The 8,721-nt window shown below is 36.0% G+C and overlaps 1 long non-coding RNA gene across 1 annotated transcript in view; it reads left to right on the plus strand.

Moving 5' to 3' along the window:
- Window positions 1-6,697, plus strand: part of LOC128025479 (uncharacterized) — a 56,985-nt gene extending 50,288 nt beyond the window's left edge. Inside the window, exons 2-3 of the long non-coding RNA XR_008186164.1 lie at window positions 5,763-5,857; window positions 5,978-6,697. This is a non-coding gene — a long non-coding RNA (uncharacterized LOC128025479). The remainder of the gene's footprint in view (window positions 1-5,762; window positions 5,858-5,977) is intronic.
- The last annotated feature ends 2,024 nt before the right edge of the window (window positions 6,698-8,721 follow it).

Below are 8,721 nucleotides of genomic sequence, written 5' to 3' on the forward strand. Positions count from 1 at the left end.
ATACTTTGCAATGGTTCACATGTCAGATTGATTAAAAACCACAATGGGGTAAAAATAATTGCATTAAAATTTAATTTTAAGGTATTAATTATTAAAATATGATATACTTGGTAAGTAAAAAAAAATGCACTGATTATGATTAATGCACTATACTATGTACACTATAATATAGTATTTAATAGACTATCCAGCTTCTGTCTGTCCATTCATCCATCCATCCATCTTCCTTCCATCCTTAGTCTGTCCATAGATGCATTCATTCATTTGTCCAACAACATATCCATTAATAGATTTGTGTAGTATATATATACAATACAGACCAAATTTTGGACACCCCTTCTCATTCAAAGAGTTTTCTTTATTTTCATGACTATGTCACACTGAAGGCATCAAGGGCTATTTGAGCAAGAAGGAGAGTGATGGGGTGTGCGTCAGATGACCTGGCCTCCACAGTCACCGGACCTGAACTCAATGGAGATGGTTTAGGGGTGAGCTGGACCGCAGACAGAAGGCAAAAGGGCCAACAAGTGCTAAGCATCTCTCGGGGAACTCCTTCAAGACTGTTGGAAGACCATTTCAGGTGACTCCCTCTTGGAGCTCATCAAGAGAATGCCAAGAGTGTGCAAAGCAGTAGTCAAAGCTAAAGGTGGCTACTTTGAAGAACCTACAATATGACATATTTTAAGTTGTTTTACACTTTTTTGTTACGTATATAATTTCACATGTGTTAATTCATAGTTTTGATGCCTTCAGTGTGAATCTACAATTTTCATAGTCATGAAAATAAAGAAAACTCTTTGAATGAGAAGGATATATATATCATTATCATAGTGTTCCTGTAGCTCAAGTGGTAGAGCATTGCATTACCAACCACAATGTTTGCGGTTTGAATCCCAGGGAACACATGTTAGGAAAAATTGTTAGACTGAATGCAGTGTAAGTTGCGTTGGATAAAAGCATCTGCTAAATGCAATGCAAATGCATTTTATGTAGCCTATATGCCATTTTTTTTCTGCACATGTTGCCTTTAATAGTGCCTTCCTTTTCAGAGTGATTCAAGTGATTCAAAGCCATCATGCCGTACGCGTTTGAAGTGTCTCAGCAGGGGATTGGGCAGGCCAAAAGAGAATCGCTGTACGTACCATGGTTGGTGTATCGGGGTTTTTCGGTTTGGTTTGAATATCGTTACACGCCTATGATTTTCTCATAAAATGATAACCCAAACCTTCTCAGCTCTCTGTATAGTGGGACTGCTGTGGCCTTGTCTCTGTCACATGCTTCCCCGTACTCTGCATATTGTATTCGACTGATTCTGCAGGGGCTGAATTGCGTATAATACATGCTCCTTATGTGTTGGGAATGCTCGCGTTTGGCACAAACCCCTGGAGGAATAATTACAGACCGTAGTGCTCGCACTTTTTAATTTCGCCTTGCAATGTGGAGCAGTATGGGGGAGATCTCCACAATCAGTTAGAATTTTTACTGTGATGAAAAACTGTTGCCTACTGTACAGAAGTAGAAGATTTCCTGAAGGAAGTATCAGTGCATGCAATAATTATGTGTTTAATAGCTATTTAGCCGGTTAACAGGAGCAATAAGGTAGCTAATTTTCCCAGCAGGGGAAATATATTTTTAGATGTTTCCTTGAAGGAAATCAAACAACCCATTTCATACTCCTTCAGATATCTGTGAGTGACATATGCATAAAATAAATGTTAGATTTGGAAAGAAAAAAAAAAAAAAGTAAACCTGCAGTAAACCTGAAAACAAAAATGAATCAAGGACTAGAAAAAAAAAAAATAATAAATCCAAATGTAACATATGGGGGGAAGTGACTAAATGAAAAGACAGGATTAGTTTTCAGTACCAAAATTGTGGGTGTGCTGGGTGTACAAAATGCATCTATATATCTATATCTATATATATCTATATCTATCTATCATATATATATATATATATATATATATATATATATATATATATATATATATATATATATATATATATATATATATATATGATAGTTAATTGCACATATGTAGCTTTTTTCTTGCAATTTTGACTGTATATCTCACAATTCATACTTTTTTTTTATATAAACAGAATTGTGAGATATCAACTCACAGTCCTGGGAAAAGTCAGAATTGTGAGATGTATTTTTTGTTACCATTTTATTATTTTATTACAGAAAATTGCATTTTTAGAAAAACTGTCAAAACCATGAGATTTTTACTTTATTTTTATTCTGTGATAGAAACAATCTACAATTTAACAATTTAATTTTGTTATATTTTTAATTTTTTATATTTAATTTTATTATTTCTCCCTCAGATCTTCTTTTGTAATAAAGTTTTGATTTAGCTTAAAACTGGTTTGGACCTAGGCTTCAAATATGTTTTAATGAGTCATTTTAAATCCCTATAGTGAAAATTTAATAGGATAATAATAATGCTCTCTCTGTGACTGAAAACGGAAACATTTTATAATTTATAAAATGATTTTTATGACTAATTAAAATGCTTGAATCTTTAAATTATGTCATGTAATTCCTTTCATTTAAGTATATAAAGTATTTGAAGGCTGATCTTTACTGTCCAGCTATTCAAAATAAATTATTTTTAATAAAGTATGTACCTCTTATATGTCTGCTTGAAACACATATTATTCCTGACGACTTCAGAGATTAAAACCATACAAAGATGAAGGGCCTATTTTAACGATCTAAACGCAAAGTGTAAAGCGCACGGCGCAGGTGCACTCAGGGTGTGTCCAAATACACTTTTACTATTTTAACGACGGAAAAAAGGTCCGTGCACCGGGGCGCATTTTTGGAATGGGTTGTCCCTATTCTCTCAATGAGTAATGGATGTAACGTTCAGTACACCAATCAGAGTGTCATCTCCCATTCCTTTAAGAGCGAGATGTGCTCGCGCCATGGCGGATCGCTATTTACATGGCGGAATTTGTGGGCGGAAAAGCTGAACGCTTATAAAGTGAAGAAATCAATCTGCTCGTGGGAAAATGCGAACGCCGCTGGACTGAAACTAGCAAACACACTTGCGCTGTGCCTTGCGCCTGGTGTATCATAAGGCCCGAAAACTATTCAGTACTACTTATAAGTGTTACAGAAATAAAACTATTACTTCATGCATGCTTTTATTTGAGAGACAGTGGGTAAATATCATGTTTGCTGCTTCCAACTTCTGCTTTTTGTGATTATTCATGTATTACTTTTAGGGAAACAGGCTTTACATAACAAATAAAAAAAAAAAAAATCACAAAACAGTTGTTTTTACCACTGGTTTAAACTGAGTTTTTACCACAGAAACAATTCATTTCAAAATAAAAGCATGCAGTGATTGGGCTTTTCAAAGTGTATCTGCACCTATGGACTGTTTGTTCCTCTAACAACTATTGCACGCAGAAAAATATAGTGCATGTGCTTTACAGATCGTAGACTGCTGTCAGTTGTAATGTCAATTTTTCTTCTAAAATAATAATGCTGCAAATCCTAGTGAGTGATCGATTGGATAGTCTTGTACAGGCCTGCTAGGTGGATTGTTTTTCCTGATAGCCTATGCCTTATTTTCAAATTTTAAATTGTATTTTCCAAATTTTAAGATGCTTAAAAAAATAGGGGCGAAAACACATTGTGTACTATACATATTGTGGCTTTAATGCTATTTGCTTAGCACATTCCAACTGCGCACAATGTCATTTCTTTCTGGGAAATAAAGCTTATTATTGTAAACAGTGAATGATTAAAATTACATTATGATATGATATTTTTTTTCAGGATTATTTGTCTAGAATTTAATCTAGTATATAAAAAGCATTTTAGGGGACCCAATGCTTTTGGGGGCCCAAGGCAATCACCTACCTTTGCCTAATAGGTAAGTCCACCTCTACCTGCTCTAGGTAACGTACTACTGTAGTTACTAATATATACACTTTAAGGACTAATATGTACCTCTTTTTTCAGTCTAATTGTTAATGAACTGAAAGTCTGTGGCATTCCAAGAAAACAGCTTACTTCCAAGTGGCAAAATAAGATGGATAGCTCAAGAATAAAAAATGAAGGCCAATATGTGAGCATTTACTCCACACCTACCTGTAACTGAAAAGTGTTTTTGGTATTATGAAGCCATACGATCAAACGGACTGAATTATCCAACTGAAACCCATGACAGCTCGCTCAATAACTCCAGTATCTCTTGTTGTTAATAGCATCTGGGAGCTGCAACTTATGAATACCAAGGATATTCAAATATGCCCAAGGGCTTCCAACATAATGCAAGTGTATCATTAGTTGAGTGTGTGAATACCCAGGGAGCGACGTGGAGGAGATCTGAGTTAACCCTTGTTTGAATCCCGAGGTGCCAGAGGGAACCTTGTTGTTAATTCACCTGCTCTTGACAGAAACTCAAAGACGGGCTTGTAGTGTGTCGCTGTTTGCTTGGCGCATTCACAAGAAAACCATCCACGCACTGAGCCATTTCTCTCTGGGAAATAAAGGCTTATTATTGTAAACAGTGAATAATTAAAATCATATTACAGAAGCCAAAATATTTTTATTGTGTTTCTAACATGCCTCAGTGTAGCTAATGAGATTTTGGTAATGGGCCGTGCTATCCCGCAGGTATTGTAATAGATGCTGGTATGGACACACTGAGCGAGGGCTGGAAATTGCCTAGCCTTGGGCCTCTCACCCTTAATGAGCTTTGATTTCTTCAAAGAAAAGCTTACCAAGACATTTGAACCTTGCTCTTTTTCTTGTACTCGTTTTTCTTAAGGCAGTCAGCGCTGTGGGACTATGCATGAGCCGTCGGCTGTTGGAAAACTGTGAACAGGTGAAATATGGACCCTTGATGTCATGTTTTAGATGAAGAAGCAACTTTTAAATGATAGAGGTGATGATGATAAATGTTGTTGTTGTACTGGAACTTGTAGTCTTGCTGTCATGATTCTGTTTTCATATTTTTAATATTTCTCAAGTGATTTACAGTATTTATCACTTGAGAAATATTAAAAGTATTTAATTAATAGATGAATAGATGTTATTGTAGGGTCTGTAACCTTGTAAAAATGTCTTACAGCCAGAACTATCAGAATTATACTATAAACTTATGGACCTGTGTGTGTCTGGGTAGAGGCGTCTAGCTGTAATCTCAGAGATTCACTTGAGCTGCTTTGAACATTTTTAAAATGTTGTACAGTATGTAGGTTCTGGAGGGATCACAAACGAAACATCTGAGATCTCAAAGGATCTGAGCATGACTTTAAAGAAAAAAATCTCATTGAACTGGATGAAACTATTTTTAGCACAGCAGCTGTGATCAGGCAGTGGTGCTGCAGCCTTTCAGTGTTTCCATGCGTTGACATTGTCTGGTGTTAGACACTGAATTAACAACTAGCCGACAGTCAATCTGTATATCTATAGGTGATCTACAGTATTTATGAACAATGAGTCCAAGTGAAGCACAATGTGCAGTTATTAATTTGACATATTCCCTGACAGAGTTGAAATCATTTTAATATGTGTGAAGAATGATTGATTGCAGGATTGCCACCAATTTTATTGGTGTTATAAAATTTGCTGTAAATTTTAAATATTACAGGGAAAGTTATGTTTCTAGTTAAGTTCAGCGTTATAATATTTCAGTAATCGCAGATGACTTGGAAGTCATGATGTTCAGTGGTTAAAAGTTATGGAAACCCTGTTACTAGTTTTCTGTCTCAAGTGACTTTATCTTGGGTTTCAGCCTTGGTGAATCTGAGTGGCGCTACAGTTTGAGCTCTCTGGGTCTAACCTTAACTACCATCCACAAAAGATAAGGAAAACATCTTCTTTTAAAAGGTAAGCTAATTTATTTTGTTATCCTAATTACTGTATTTATGCACAGTTATATGGCTAGTTGCATTTGATTATTTGCATTTGGCATTGATTTTCCCTTCTCTCCCTGACTCTCTGTTTTAGCTCAAGCTTCTTTCACAAAACACTGGATGTGGAAACATCCATAGTTCCAGAAGGGAAACAACCAAAACCCGGGAAAAGGTAACTGTAAAAAAGAGAAAATATATTTTTTTTCTCACAACATCACAGCCAGACAAGCGTGAAGTCCCAGCGTCAGACTGCAGAGAACAAGCAGGTAAAGAGGTGGGAAGTCTTTCAGCACCCACTCAATGAGGAACAGATGCTGACCTTTATCCAAGAGTCACTGTGGGGAACAGACGTGGAAACAGAGCCAAAAATGGCCCGCCATCATTTTGCTAACGAGACTTGCCAGCACTCAGTACAATCAGGGCAATTCATTAAGCAAAGCTCTTTTTACAGAGCAGCGCAAATGAAAAGCTGGTCACGTCGACAGGTTCACTGATGAGACTAAAAGCCAGGTTGCTAATAATGGAGACGTGAAAAGATCATCAAGAGATTTAGAGGTGTTCCTCTTAAATCATTCTCCATAGCTCTTTCTATACATATCTATACATAAGGCCCTGAACCCGAACCTTAGTTTAGGTAGTTTACAGTATATGAGGATACGGGACACATTTGTAATTTGTTTGCATTTGATTTATGCTTTTGCTAGCACAGCTAAATGCGATTAATAGAGAGTTGGTTAGAACATATTGCCGCTGTCACTTTCTGCAACTGATAACAACCGCAACCAGCAGTCAGCATTAAAAATAATGAATTCCAGCATCGTATCTCCACTCATTACAACACTCACTAACAAAATGCTGAAGAATTAGAGATGATCCCTCTGTCGTAGATACAGCCCTCATGAAAGCTTAAAAAAAAAAAAAAAAAAAAAGAGGTGGTACAAGATCAGCCATGACTAAAAAGAGAAACAGGATAAAAGAGACTTGACATTATTAGTGTAATTTTGACAGTAGTTTCTATTCCACCATTGCATGGCCATGAAATGTCAGCTGTCTTTTAATAAATGAAAGGAGACATGTTATGGGGAAACAGGATTTTCTGTTCTCTTTTTTAAATAAAAGATTTTGATCTGCTGTATAGACATGCACTAACACAACTCAAAGCCCCCTTCCAAGTTCACCTTTTTGCCAGGCTCGATCTAAAGGGTGTGACCAGCTCACTTATTATGGCTTTTTATAAACAAACCTAGGGGATTTATCACAATTTGCACCTGTACTCTCGTAGAAATCATGTTTGTGGGTTTGTGCGTTGTGGGTTTGGGCCTGTAATCTCAGAGAACAGACTGTCAGTGATTTTGATGGCTACACAGAATCACTCTCTTAACATAAATGCGGCTTTTGATGGTGGTCTGGCAGAAGACATACACACCTCATCATATAAAACAACATTTAATGTCAGCTGTGTTCCTTCATATGTAATGACATAATTATAATACAAAAGGAGTTCAATATGTTTGTTCCACGTGTACTGGTGGATCACAGTGGCAGTTTTTTCATTATTGATCATTTTAGATCTATCTATTCTGTTGGGATAATATTTATTATTTGCTTTTAGCATTTTTAGATTTCTCCCAACATTTTCACTAATAGCGTTTAATGAGTAGAACATTTCTGCCTGAATATGTTGGCTTTAAATATTTTATGATTCTTGAATTGTGCTGTGGTACAAATATATCTCTTAAAGTCGGAAAACTGAAGTATGACTTTTGAGACATTAGGTCATTAAAATAAATTGCACCACTCTATAAAACCATCAGAACATGTATGCATTGTAATTTAAACAAAGAGAGAACAAAATGAAAGGAGATTTAAATTAGCACCCTTTGTTCTTTGTGAACATTCACTTTTTTCACTTGTATAAAAGGGACAGAAGAGAGAGAGGGAGACAGATAACATTAGGCAGAACCGAAACAGAGGTAGAGTGCTTAATCAGGAGCCCATGAGCTCAGAGGATAGAAGACAAACATTTCCCACCAACACACCTGCCAGTTTGGTGACAGCTACCTGTAGAGAACCATAAATGCACAGGCTATTTGAGTGTACAGGTCTATACTGTACTGTTATTATGTGTTCAGGTACACGGTGTCAGTGGTGAATAGTGTGCAAATAACATGCATCCATTTTTCTTTCTCCATTTTCACTCATGAAAGGAATGCATGAGGTGATAAATATATAGCTTGCATTCAATGTACGTTGCTTTTGATAAGAAGTGTTAAATGCATAAACAAATATATAAATAACTTTTGTTACTAACCTTTTACAAACTGTTAAGGTAATGAAATGGCTAAATAAAGGTTTTAAGAATGTTTTGCCAAAGTTCCATGAAGTTTTCAGAATGTTAGAAATATCCAGTTTCATCCAAACATTTTAAAACGTTTTTTTCCCCCTTGGCTGTGTACATTAAGGGAATGATCAATGTTATTTTGCAAAGAGATCAATGCTATTTTGCAGTCTGTCAGTCTTTCCTTAGATCTTGTATTATATATCTATCTATCTATCTATCTATCTATCTATCTATCTATCTATCTATCTATCTATCTATCTATCTATCTATCTATCTATCTATCTATCTATCTATCTATCTATCTATCTATCTATCTATCTATCTATGGCCATTTAAAAGAGCAGCAGACTGCCATCTTTCAGGTTGTCTGACCTCTTGACCAGGTCCTTATACAGCTCTCTGTTCCTTTCTCTCTTTCTAACACTCATTTCACTCCACTCCAGTGGAGGGTCTGAATCGCTGTAATTCTCTCAGATCCTTTAGAAGAGCCATATCAA

This window comes from Carassius gibelio, chromosome A12, assembly GCF_023724105.1.
Source record: "Carassius gibelio isolate Cgi1373 ecotype wild population from Czech Republic chromosome A12, carGib1.2-hapl.c, whole genome shotgun sequence".
Lineage (NCBI taxonomy): Eukaryota > Metazoa > Chordata > Actinopteri > Cypriniformes > Cyprinidae > Carassius > Carassius gibelio.